Genomic DNA, 14944 nt, shown 5'->3' on the forward strand with positions numbered 1-14944 from the left:
ACAGACTGAAAGAAAAAAATCTGGATTACAACCCTGGAATAACCCAGACAAACTGAAGGAAAATCAAAATAAACTACCAGGACTCCTTTCGAATGGGGAGAGGAGTGACTTTCCAATTATTAAGCTTTGTTTATGGCCCAACAAATTGAATTTTTGCATTGCTAGGACCTTCACCACATTCCACCATGTTCACACCGTCAAACAACTTCTCAAATCTTTCAATTAACTCCTTATCCAGCTCAATCATAGGATTGGGAATTGTTGTTACTGGGTGACTTCTGGTACCGGACTTGACAATTGATTTGGAAAGACGTGGGATTGGCTTTGGAAGGACCCATGCCTTCCGTTTTAGCTTTCTGGCCCTTCTTATGTCTGTGGCAGTGGGTTTGAATCCCAGACCAAATGTTCCCAAGTTTTCAGGAAGGGGCACCGGCTGTATGATGCCTTGCAAAGATGAGCCCAAACCTTTACCGAGTACAAAACCATTCTTCAACATCTCATAGGCCACCATGACCGATGCGGCGGTTATCTTCGAATTTGGAATGTATTTCCCCTTCGGAACTTTCTCTACCAACATCGTGTCAGAAACCTGGTAGACCCATGGTCCCTGGTCATCTTACACTTCAATGACCGGTAAAATGGCATTGCTGCGAGCGCATAAACTATCTTACCTATGCACAACTATTTCTTGTCTATCCCATTCAAATTTGACTACCTGGTGTAGTGTTGATGAGACTGCTTTAGTGGCGTGGATCCATGGTCGACCTAACAGTAAATTATAGGAAACAGCTATATCCAGCTCTTGAAACTCCATTATGAACACCGACTCCTCACCTGCTAATTATTCAACTGTCTTGATTCCACTGGACCGAATCATCATGACATTCTGTGATAGCTTCTTGTGTTCCCTCTCCTCATTCACTATTTCAATCATATTTGCCTCCTAATGGGCTAGCATCGGATTCCTGTTGATATTGGGTGCCTCAGGAGCTTGAACTTCAATTCTATTGGTATCAATGAGCTCCTGTATCGCACTTTTCAAGTGCCAGAACTTCTTTGTATCATGACTCGGAGTACCAGAACAATACTCACAGCGGACAATATAGTCAAGATTCTTTGGAAGAGGATTTGGCTGTTTGGACTGTATCGGCCTCAGTATATCCAGCTGTCTTAGCTTGTGGAACAGACTAGTGTACGACTCTCCCAACGGAGTAAAGGTTTTCTTTTTTTGTAACCTTTCATCCTTAAATGCTTGACTAGGCCGGAAACTTGGTCCTCGTAGATGTGGATAAGTATTTTATGGAGCGGGAGCACGCCATTGCGTATGGGTAGGAGGTTGGTTGTATGCTTGTGCATGGTGGACGGAAAAATGAGGTTCTGGTGGGGGATAATAGTGTTGGGGTGGATTGTGATGGTAAGTTTGTTGGTGGGGTCGAGGTTGATTGTAGTGGTAAGGTGAGCCTCTGGATCCGGACCAAGTTCCTATATTAATCATTGTCGCGTCCTCTCTCTTCTTTTTTCCAATCCCTCCTATGCCGCCCTAAATAGCCTGAGTAGTTGCTTTGATGGCCGAATAACTCATAATTTTATTCGACTTGAGGCCTTCTTCTACCATGCCCCCCATCTTCACCACTTCGTTGAATGACTTTCCCATAGCTGAGACCAGATAGCCATAGTAGGTAGGTTCCAAAGCCTGTAGGAAGTAATCTACCATCTCACTTTCCTTCATTGAGGGATCTACTCTTGTTGCTTACTCCCTCCATCGGAAACCATATTCTCTGAAACTTTCACTGTGCTTCTTCTCCAGTTTAGTCAAGGACAACTGAACTGGAATGATCTCAAGATTGTATTGGAAGTGACAAGCAAATGCTTGCGCCAGATCATCCCATGTGTAACATCTTCCATGGTCTTGGCGGGTATACCATTCCAATGCTGATCCACTCAAACTATGACTGAAGTAAGCCATTAACAATTCATCTTTTCCTCCCGCTCCCCTCATCTTGCTGCAAAAACTCCTCAAGTGGGCTACTGGATCACCATGCCCGTTGTATAGATCAAACTTGGGCATCTTGAAGCCTACCGGCAATTGCACATTTGGAAACAGACATAGGTCCTTGTAGGCCACACTTACTTGTCCCCCTAATACCCGCATGTCCCTGAATGATTATTCTAAGCTTTTGACTTTCCTGAACATCTCTTCCTGTTCAGGATTTTTGGATGGTTTATCAGCTTCTATTGGGAAGTCAAAGCGAGAAGTATAGGAATGGGCTTCTGGAGCTTTGAAAGTGGGCTCCGAGGGGTAGTATTGGTTGTCCGGGTTGGAACATTGGCTCGCTAGGAGATTTGTGGAGTGTAGCTGGTGGAGGTGCTACGAAGACAAGAGTTACTGGTGGAGGAGGGCATGGAATTGATTTAGGGGGTGAAGACTGTGGCGTATGAGAAGTGGTGCCCTGGTAGTGTTGGTAAATGGGAAAACTCGGGGACAGATTAGTGACAGGATGATCTTGAGACTGAGCCGGGGGTGGGGTGAAGGTAGGGTAAGCTGATGGTGGTTGTCCTTTAGCCTAGGCCTAATACATTTCGGTCATTTGTTGTTTCAATTTGTACATCTCTTCTTTCATGGCATTGACATCCAATTCTTCTTCTTCTTCTCTCGAAGGATCGATGACACTGGTGTCTACATCTGGGATAGACATGATTATTTCACCTTTGGATCTGGTTTGGTATGGGTGGGTTGCCAGTATGCTTAGGTGAACTAACTGTTTGAATTCTAGGAACAACAACAAAACTTGTTAGTGATTAGAGTTTTAACAAATAGGCAACCACACATAGGAATGCAATGCACCTAGGCAATTAGTCATTTCTATCATGTATTTGCTCGGTTGCTTGTGTCATCCTGGCTTTTCTTTTTTATGACCTTTCCCTTTTATTGTTACTCACGCCTATCTTTTATTCCCTTTTTTTCCATTTTATTCTTTTCTTTTGGTTGTGGTCGAATCCTATAGAGATTGCCTACGTATCATGACCCCGCATGAATCAGACCGAGCGTAGTTCTGGGGATAAAGTGTAAAAATGAATAACAAAATATTTTCAATTCTTCTCATAAAAAGGAAATTCTTTGCATTACAATGATTCAAAGCTAAAAGACTCAAAAAAGAAAACAACAGAATCCAACAAAAAAAGAAAGGTACAGACTCAAGTAAAATCAAGAATACATTAATGCTCCTAGTGCCCGCGGGACATCATTCGGTCTTGCCGTGGGCCTAAATGCGGGATCCCCTTGCAGTCGCTCCAAATCACTCATAACTTGGTGGACGAAAGTCCTCACTACAGCAAAAGAGGTGGTACGAGTCATGTCCTCGCATGCTTGGCACTTTATAGTAATGTAGTCAGCGATGGTTCTGATCCTTTCTCTAATTTGCATTTTTCCTGAAGCAACCGCCTTATCTGCTAATTCCGGGCTTCTAACATTTGAGAGTCATGAAGGTGTTGATTTTGCAACTGCTGCATTCCTTCCTCCATCTTAGCTATCAGATCATAACAACGCTCTCTATCAACTTTGAAATCTTTAGCCTGCTTGACTGCCTCATTCTCGAGAGTGGCTATCTTTCTTCTTAGGATAGTGATGGCCCCTTTATTTTTAGGTCTTCTTGATACTCGAGGGCTTTCTTTTTCAGACCGCTTATGAGTCTTTTATTAGCCCGGCTTCTTTCCGGGTTTTTGGCAGCTATTTTCATCTTCTAGATCAGAGCTTTGAGGGCCTTATTTTCCTGAGCTAGTTTTTTCTTTTCTCCCTTGTCTGCAGCGGCTTGAACACCCTTTTCAAACTGAAGCTCCATGACTCGCCTTTCCAATTGGCTTATTTTGGCCCTGTACTCGTTTTCTTTGGTCAACCAGTCCTATTGCACCTGTGCCCCATCGGTGAATTGTTGGACATGGGGTCTCTTTGCGAGCCTCTCGGGGATCTAGAATCTTTTCCCGAACCAGGCAATGTACTTAGGATCCACTTCACCTCTAGTTATCGCACCATGGTCCTAGGTTCAAGAAACCTACATTCATTCCATATCTGGCAAATTTTCCCTTCTGGAAATGCGGCTTTTGGGCCAAGTTCAATGTTATATTTACTCAAATCTTCATCATTGGGGACAGTTTGAAATGTTCCTAATTGGCACAAAACCCTGAAGGGAGCATAAGGCTGGATGCTCTGGATGCCTATCAAGAGGATATAACATACTTCAGCTGACGTGTACACTGCTTCGGTGACAAGAAGCCATCCGAATGCCCACTCAATTTTATCAGCAGTCAAGGATCTCAAATGTGTAAGCCAAACTTTAGTTCCTTCGGGGAATTCAATACCTGCCACCCGGCTTCCGAATTCTTCAATGCAGCTCAAATCGGTCAAACCGTAATTCATATACCTTACCTAGTGGCCGAGATGTTCTTGCATCCATAATTATAAGAACAGATTGCAGCCTTGGAAGAACTTTCCCCCTTCCCGACAGATAGTCAAGGCTCGGTAGATTTCAGATAAGATTAGAGGAACCACAGTGTTTTTGGCTTTCTTGATTGCAACATCGATCATTCTCACAAGATCTATCTCTATATTACCATCTTTTCGCAGACAAACCACAACACCCAAGAAGGCTACCACAAAATCTAAACCTCGCCTTGCCTCCCATTTGTCTTTATTTCCGGCATGGGTTAGACCAATGTTCGGTTCTTCAAACCCTCGGGGTTTCACTTCTCGAAGATACAAGAACTAGAGCGTGCAATACACTTCAGATAAGTTCCTGTCCTGAATATCCCGACTAATACCCAGCAAATCCAAAAATCTGTGGGGGGATACCGGTCTTGGTGCCAATGGGTATCGACTTCTAAGGTTTCAGTTAAGGCATGCATAACCCGCAACTTCCTATAATGTAGGTGTAAGCTCAAAGTTAGAAAAGCGGAACACATTGCGAGTCGGGTCCCAAAAAGGTATTAAAGCTTCAATTATGTCCAACCTTGGCTTGACATTCAATAGTCCGATGAGGCCTCCCAGAACTTTTACCATTGTTTTTCTATTGCCTTTTTCTAGGTCATTCCACCACATATGGAGCTCTAAGGGGATGTCATTAAGGACTGTGAAGGGTTCAATTTTGTTTGTGCTCATCCTGCACATTATTAAGGTGATTATTTTGACCCAAAAAGAAAAAGTAACATCATTTTTCAATTTTTTTTCATTTCAAAAACAAACTTGGTTTCGCAAATACAGCCTTTCAGCACTTTGGGGAAGAAGATTTTAAGGCTGTGCCTGCTAACCGTTAAAAATGATCCCAGGTGGATGTTCTTGCAAAAACAGCCTTCTGGCGCCCTTTTGGGGACATTCGGCTTATTTTAAACAAGAATGGAATCACCCGACTTATTTGTGACACAGATCAAAATTTTGTTGTTTTTGGGCGATCCTTACAAAAAGGGAAAGTTGGACCCGATGAGGGTTGCCTACGTATCCCACATCCGGTGAGAATCAAACTGGAATAGTTTGGGAAAATAAAACTATTTTTGAAAACAAAACTCTTTTTTTTATATTTCATTTTTCTCAAAAAAAAAAAATTCGGCGGAGTTTCAATACTTTTTGGACATTGTTTTTTTCAAAACAGGTGATTAACTCACTCAACCCTTATACCGCTATTTTCTTTTCCAATTTTTCTCTCATCATTCAAAAGCCGGTCAGCATGCGAACCTAATGCAAATAAATATACAAGTAGCACGTAAAATATGCATCAGTATGGTCTTTGATTATAGGTACACCTGTCCTAGACGGACCCAACCCTTGTGTTGAGTCCCCTAAGTCAAATGCACATGATGCAATCAACGTTCCTATTAGGGATCCGGCATGAGGCTGAGTTATTCTAGGTTTAAAACTTGAGTTTATTGTTCTAGACCTGGTTTACCCGAGCGGACGACTCGAGCCGAGGGGGGCAGCGTACCGGGAATATAGAAGCTTCACCGGCTTTGCAACTTGTCTGAACCTCGTTCTAAAATGGGATAAGACTCTAGATAGAAGAGAAGCCACATGAAGTGCACCCTTCTCCATGATTCAGAAGATTAAGAAAGAAGAGGGTTTCGTAACAGTTTTATATACAATTCAAGCAATACCAAAGCGGTAAAAAGCAGCATTTAGCACATTAGGTTCAAATACATAAAAATCAGATAATAAATAAAACCCAACTATAACAATTATTCCAAGCTCGAATTCTGAACCCTGAACCAGAAGTTCTGGGTTCGGTCCCCAGCAGAGTCGCCAGAGCTGTCACACCTCCTTTTTCCTACACCCCGGAAGGGTATAAGGGAGTTATTCCAATTAAAGGACAATTGAAATGGGATTATTTTTATTTAAAAATTCAGAGTCGCCACTTGGGAGATTTATGGTGTCCCAAGTTACCGGTTCAAATCCCGAGTCGAGGAAAAGGTTGACTTTGTATTACAGTCCGCGAACCAAAAATTCGGGTAAGAAATTCTGTTAACCCAGGAGAAAGTGTTAGGCATTTCCGAGTTCCGTGGTTCTAGCACGGTCGCTAAACTGTTATAAATGGCTCAATTATCTGATTTTAAAACAATTATAAACCTATGTGCATTTTTACTTTAAACCGCTTTTATTTAATTAATTAAAGGAAGATTGCAACGTCATTTAAATTATGTTTCAAACCACGTCACATAAATGCACCTGCAGTTTGCAACACATTTCAGCTAACGTTGAGATTTGGATTTGGGTCACATAAATGCGCACCCGAGTTTAGGAAGGTAAATTATTAAATAGCGCGCCTAAACTACGCGTTTTTAACTTTGCGAGGGTCATGGAAATTTGCTAAATGGCACGCCTCGAGTTCTAATAATTTTAAGGGAAATAATTAAGTGAGGGCCACGCATTTGGGATTATATTTAGCGCAACACACCTCAACTCCATTTTTAAAGGTTATTCAAACTAAAATTTGGAGGGCCATAACTATTATTATTTTTCTAATATGGCTTGCCCCAATTCATTTTAAGGAAACTAGTTGAAGAAAGGCATTGAAGGGGTACTAATTACTGAAAATCGAGTCTACTTGGTAGTTGATCCTGCGTCAAATGACTAAGCTATTAAACGAGTATTGTTCCAACAAAGATGCCCTCGCAAGGACGAAGGATGGATTTAGCAAAATTAAACAAGTTCAAGTCCATGAAATACACAAGTCTTTTTATGAATGCCTTCTGAGACTTGGCCTGGGAGGAGCCCATTTTTAAATGGACGAGAAGATCCAAAAATAGGTGACAAACTGCCAAGTCTATCATGAGCTTCCTCAATTGGGCCAACGTTAGGCCCAGTTCTATGAATCCCCACATTCGCACGACCAAATAAAGTCAATCAGTTGAAAACTATAGGAAGACAAGGAATTAAACTAATGAAATTATTTATGAACTTCAACTAATTAAACAAACTCAACAATTTCTGTCACCTAGCAATCCAAGAGAACATCACCACCCCAAGAAAAATCAAAATTCAATTAAGAAATGGTTTGAAAAATTCATTGGCACATAACCAAGATCCAGCATGCTTTTCATACAAATCTTTTCATACCAAACAATGAATACGCTGACTAAATGCCATTTTGTTCAGTTTCATTATTTAACATGAACCACTACTAATTTCAAACACATGCATGAAGTGATAACCTACCAACCGAACAAGACCAAATGAGACCCAAATTTCAAGGCTTAATAGTTCCAAATGAGACAAGCATCAGGACCATTCCTGCTTTTACTCTAGTGACCACAAATACAGCAGTAGGCCTCATTGCTTGAAAATTAACACAACACTAACCTACAGCCCAGAGACTGGTCCCTAATGCTATCCATATCTCAATAGCAATGAAAGTTATACAACAGAAAATGAAGATTGTAGCTTGAAACAGAGATAAGATTTAACTTTAGCGTTGCAGTTTCCATAATCAGAAGGGTGAATAAGTCAACTATACTACGAGAGATTTAAACATTATACTCCTATCCAAACAAACGAACTTCACCTAACTTACAAATCCAAACTTCCTAAATTATGACACCGGGCTATCTTATAAATGAGATTCAAACCAGAAATATAAATGAACAACCAAAACATGTAAAGAAGGCATAAACTACATAGCAATCACAAGATCTTTGAAGGACAAAAGCTGAATTTCAACATTTATCATTAGTCTTCCATGTTGAACACATATTTGCATTTCACATGCGATTCAGGATGCAAGAAGTACCTGGATATTGAAAGAACAAATACAAGGGTAAGGAATTCAGCAGTAGCAGTAGCAGTAATGACCCAAAGCAGAGATAACCAAGAGGAAAAAGAACTTTAAAACCAAGCTTTAAACCCAATCGACCAGAGCTTCAAATCAGACCCTTTTGACTAGTATCCTTAAACCATTTCAGCTTTATTTAGATTCGAATTTGTTCTTAGAAGCTAGAAAATTAAGAAATCCACAAAGAAGACCCAATGTAACAGTATTTTCACTGATGTTTAGCCACTATGATTTTCTTGTATTTTCGGCTCTTCCCCTGTTCTCTATCTCTGTAATTTCTATCCTTCTCCTTTTTTTTTAAAACCTCTCAAGTTCAGCCTTTTAATAGGCATTCATTTTAGTGTATTCTCCATTATCAATTCACCTTTTTATTTTTAACTATCCACTAGCTTAGTGCTTTCTTAATTTAAACAGCTATTGCAATCCTAGGCCTACCACTATTAGAAGCTTCCTAAAGTTAGGTAAGATTTCCCTTATTACAGAATTCTCATATTATCCCTTAAAATCCCTGTTAATTACTGCCGGACCTGAAATGGGTATGGGTCAATCTTGACCCAAAACCTATCAGGCCTCTGAAGTGGGATCAAGAATGGCCTGAAGTCCCAAACGATCAAATTGACCTAAGCCCAAATTCAGTGACTTTAACAAAATTAGAAGAAAACAATCATTTGAATGGTTCGAAAACTAAAACTATCTATAAGACTGATTAACATACACAAACATGGAATGAATTAAAGAAGAACAAACGGACAGTTAACAATTGCGAATAAAACCTAATTCGAATTTGAACTAAGTTGTTCAAAGTAAAAGAAAAGAAGGAGAAGAAGGGAAACTGGAATACAAAAATAAATTGAAAATAGAGGAACTCATTGATTTGGCTTCACCTTGTGACCGACCCTCCAATTTAAATCACCAAATAAGGTCAATCACTTGTTCTTCGTCAAGAACAAGTGAATAACCTTATTTTGTGATAAAATCAGTCCTAAACTTCATGAGGAACTGGAGCACCAAGTTTTGGATTTTGGCTTTTAGGATTCGAATCTTTAGATTTATGATTCGAGACATTCCAGCAAGATTCGAGGAAAACTAGTGATGGATTAGGTATGAGGGGGCCAAGGGGGTTGTATGGTGTTAATTTGGGGTTAATTGGGTAAGTTAGGGTTTTGGGGATCGACCTTAGATTTGAAATTCGAAGGATTTGGCTAAGATTCGAAGGAAATGGTTTGGGGGTTTGGAATAAGGAGGTGGAAAGGAGTCAGGGGTGTAAATTTGGAAGGTATTGGACCACCGGAACCGCTGTGAGGCGATTTCCGGTGGGAGGAGGAGGGTGGTGTGAGGCGGTGGAGAATATTGCTCTCTGAAGAGATGAGAGACGAAGAAGTAAGGGGGTTTGGTTTGGGGTAGGGGTAATGTTTTGGGTATATTAAAATGGGTAATTAAATTAGGGTCGTTGGATGATGAGAATCCAACGGCCCCGATCAAAGCTTTTTAATCAAATGGGGTCGTTTTAATTGGCTGGGGCTGGACCAGTTTAGGGTCGGGTCGGGGTCGGGTAATGGGTAAGGTTTTGGGCCGTTTGATCAAACTAATTTAGTGGCCCAGATTAAAGTATGTCCAAACGACGTCGTTTGGTTTAGTGTGGCGATGGACTGGGTTAGGGTGGGTCTTGGTTGGTTTTGAACGGGTTTGGACAGATTTTTGGGCCGGGATTGGGGCTAAAAGTCTGGGCTTGAAGAAATGACCCAATTCCAATTTCCTTCTCTTTATTAAATTCTTTTCTTTTTCTTTTCTTCCCTTTTTTTTAAAATTAAAACTAAAATCCTAAATTAAATTATAAAAAACCAAAATTAATTAAAAATAATAATTAATGCTTAATAATAATTATCACACATAATTAAATACCAAATTAAAAAGAAAATCACAAAATTTCGACATTAAACAAATACATTATTTTTTGTGAATTTTTTCATTTTTGTAAAACAACAATTTACTAAATTAACTAAAAATGTAAAATCAAATCCTAAATTCAAATGCTATATTTTTGTATTTTTTAATGCATTAATAAAATTAAATATGCACACAAAATATGCAAACAATCAGGAAAATCGCACAATAATTCCTAGAATAACACATAATTAAAGAAAAGACCTAATTTTGGGAATTCTTTTGGAGTAATTCGTGTGAGGCAAAAATCACGTGCTCACACACAACCTAATCAACTCGTATCACAAGTGCCCGTAGACCAAAACCTTTCCATAGATTCTAAGATAACAAATAGCCCACCGCTTAGCATAACGTGTATAGAATCTCAATAACAACAACATGAACGGAAAAGTAACTCAGCAAGGAACAACACCTCCTTTAAACACAACTTCAAGTAAAATAGATTAATGATGTTCGATCACTTCAATTCCAATTAATTGTTTAAGAACAAACTTAATAGTGAAAGTATCTCCATGAAATGTTAACTCAACGAGAAAAGAAATCACATAATGGTAAAAGTGGTAATAACTCCAAATAATGCATATACGAGCAAGCTCGGCAAGTAAATAATGTGACATGTAACGACTTCTTCAAGTAAGGCATGTGATAGTAGACATGACGAATAAAGGATATAACATGTGCCAACACTTTCCAATTAGATACATAAAAGATGCCTAAGATTTTTAACCGGTAGAATTTCCACCTATAAGCCCGAGTACATACTCGTCACCTTGTGTACATGGCTTTCACATTACACAAATAGCACAAATGACTCAAATCATAAGGGTAGTTCCACCACCCAAAGTTAGGCAAGATACTTACCTCGACGAATCTAAATCGATACTCTAAAATGACCTTCTTGAGTGAAACAACCTCCGGACGGCTCAAATCTAGCCAAATCATTTCATAATCATAAATAAAACTCATAGGAAATAAATTCCAAATAATAAAAATATTAAAAGTCAACCCTATGCTCGCACCTTGAAAGCCGATAAAATTTATAAAATTCGAACACCCATTTCGATATGAGTCCAATCATACCAAAATTATCAAATTCCGATATCAAAAATCGTCCTTCAAATTCCCATGTTACAGTTTGAAATATTTTTACAAAAATTCCCATTTTCCTCACTAAGTTATGATATAAATAGTTATGGAATCATGAAACATAAAAAATTTCGGATAAAGAACACTTACCCAAATCGAACACGTGTAGAACCCCTCAAAAATCACTCAAAACCGAGGCCTCTAACTTAGAAAGTGATGAAAATAACCAAACATTTGACTTTTAACATTCTGGCTAGCACTTCTGCATTTGCGAACAATTATTGTGCACCTGCACTCTCGTACTTGCGAGAAATTTGCCGCATCTGCGGCCTTTACTTACCTGCCCAGGGATTGCACCTGTGAAAAACCCCTCGCACTTGCGGTGTCACTTCTGCGAACCACAAAGCGTACCTACAAAGACTTGCCACCCAGCTCATGCCCCAACCTGCATGCATTAACTCGCTCCTGCGAAGCAGCATCTGCGGCAAAAACATCACAGATGTGCAAGACCTCAGCTCCTAACCATCTTGCTTCTGTGCCTTTTTCTCCGCACCTGCACTCAGTGGTCCACAGGTGCGACAGTACAAGAAATCTGCCAACCAGCCTTGACCAAAATTGATCCAAAATGATCCGAAACTCATCCGCAACTCATCCAAGCCACTCGAGACTCATGGTGTGCCTAGTATCCGAGCCACAAGTTTTACAAAGAAATCACTCTATGTTACCTCTTAACATAGTCATAAGTCCCTGGTCTCAACCCCCCATTATATATACTCATGGCACCTCGTACCCACATCTCAAAATCACAACCGCACGGACAACTCATGTGCCAAAATCACAATCCGTCCAGTAACAATCACAGGCTCACAGTCACAATCTGCCCGACATTCCAGTTTCATACGACCAGGTGGAGCGACACAAGATCTGCCTCTTAGCTTATGTATAGATATTGATTCATTCACACAGCAATTTGCTTCTTGTATCGATGAATTAGAAGAGATGTCAACTGATAACCATATCTGGAAACAAGGATTAGTGGATATTGGTACTGCTAGGGTTGCCGCATTTCACCTTACCAACCCTAGGAAAACTTCGAATATAAGCCTAGATCGTTTGTACAGATAGACTTTTTAGTGCTAAGATCCAAAGTTGAGTAGATTAATAGCTTTGTGCTGAAACGAGCCTTCTATTTGATTTATACTATACTTCTTCAAGTCTCCACCATCCCGATCTCTCTTTCCTGCCTGTCCAAATAGGCATGGTTTTGTAGTCAAAGAAACTTCGTTACTTTCATGTACCCATCGGATGGCAACCCTTTCCGGGGTTCCTCAGGGTTGTTCTAACAGCAGCAGATCAAAGAAGAACTTGATGAGCAAAATCCGCTAACAAAAAAAAGAGAACTTTTTGAATTCTGATGCCTACCGTCCCATGATAGGAGAGCAACTGATTCTAGGTATGCCCATTTGTCCATATTAAAAGGAAATGAATCTTCTCCACACTGTCCTGGTCTCACGATATGGATTCGAACCACTACTTCTCCTTATTATCGTGAGTGGGTGTCCTCCTCCTCATTATAGTCCTCCTAGAATCCAAAGCATTTCGGTGAAATACATCTTGTCTCGAGCAACACCTTGTATAGGTTGGACGAAGCTTAAAGAAGCAAGACCCTATCAGAGAAAGTCATTGCATGATAGCCTAGCTAGCTAACATTTTTCAGCTGGCTATTATGTTAGTTGTAGCGCGCCTTCCCTCCTTCTCCCACTTTGGAAAGTTTTTCAGTATTTTCTTATGATGACTCGGTTGAGAGAGTACGATACATCGATGTAAAAGATTTTTTTATGTGAGCTTGGTTTATTTGATTGAAGGGTGCAGTAAAACCTGTAAGATCTATTGAAAATCATCATTAACTAATTATTTATCGAACGCACCATCCCTTGAAGTAAGTAAAAGGCACAAAGATGCAGATTTGACCCGTACCCTCCTTCTTTTCTTTAAATAAATAAAGTGGTGGCTAGATTCGCGTTCCCTTTCTAGACTATCAAGGATTTTAAAGATCTTTAATATTGTGCCTAATCCCGAATTGATTCTATACATATGACCAACAAAGAGAAAAATAAATACAATATCTAAATGGCGATGGGCAATATTAGTCAGCCACAGACCCCCAGTTACAGGATCTAATCCTCCACGAAAAGTAAGAAATTCCACATATTTTGACCAATTCAAGGTGAAAAATGGGGTTGCTCCCTCGACAAAGGTTCAGACAAACTCAAACTGGATAGAGCAGGATTGGTGGAACCTGTGGTCGTCTCACAAGCTCACAATCACAATTTGTCCAGCATGATCACAGGCTCACAATCACAATCTGTCGGTATAATCACAGGCTTACTATTACAATCCACCCAGCATAATCATAGGCTCACAATCACAATTCAGCGGCATGATCACATGATCAATAGAAACATGAAACGGATAATACCAGAATACATGGGCATGATTAATAGATGTCAAGTTTCGTACTCATGCGCTAGTATAAGTGGCATGCTACAATGTATGCTTGTGCAAGTGTATTACTCTAGACTTGTAACGACTCAATCAGTCATTTTGAACTCTAGTTGATACTCATGCACTTGTGATACCGGGTTCTGGGGGTACTTATGAGATGTTCAACAGTATTTTTGGGGAAAATATTATCATTCACTCTGAAATTTTATTTCTTATTATTTAATTGAAGGAAAAATTATGATTTCAAAATACTAAAATGAGTAATCAAGTTGATTATATATCGTTGGCTTGCCTGACATTGGTGTTAGGCTCCATCACGACCTTTAAAGGATTTTAGGCCGTGACAACATGGCATCAGAGCACTAGGTTCACGAAAGTCTCACGAGTCATGAGCAAATCTAGTAGGGTCTTGCGGATCAGTCATGAGACATCTGTACTTATCCTTGAGAGGCTACAGGGCTGTTAGGAGCACTTCCCTCCTTGATTTCCTCATCGTACGATTTGATTTCCTTTGGGTCTTATGCCTTTATTTATTTCCTATTCAATTTTATGTGACGTGAAGTGCTTTCTATCAATTGGGAACCGAGGAATCGTAATGGTACTATAGATGTGGTGCAGGATATTTTTGTCCTTGCGTATTTTATTGGGCTATTATCATCGCCTTGCAGAAGGTCGTTCTGTCATTCTAGCTTAGTAACAGTATTAACTAAGGTTTGGAGATATGACATTTGATTGTTATGATGATTCATGCATTTCTATCGCGCAATATTTGTGTAATGGTAGGATGCTTGCCTATGCGGCCAGGTAGTGAATAACTTGAAAGAAGGTTTTACTCAGTGCATGATTCAAAGATTTAGTATTTTATTTCCGGTGGAGGAAAGGCAATTGGACTAAGAATGTCCAGGTTTGGGTTGATGAAGTAACGAGACTTGGTATTTTCGAACGTAGTAGAATCCCCATCTGTGATGTGACGGCGTTGTCCTTGTTGAATATGTGAAGTTTGCTGGTGTTATGGTCTTTCTCAATTTGCCTTCAAGGTAGGGTATTGTGAAACGGTGCCAGAAAAACGGTTCCCAGAGATCGCGGCGTGCAGAGGTTTA

This window comes from Nicotiana tabacum, chromosome 10 (assembly GCF_000715075.1).
Source record: "Nicotiana tabacum cultivar K326 chromosome 10, ASM71507v2, whole genome shotgun sequence".
Taxonomy (NCBI): domain Eukaryota; kingdom Viridiplantae; phylum Streptophyta; class Magnoliopsida; order Solanales; family Solanaceae; genus Nicotiana; species Nicotiana tabacum.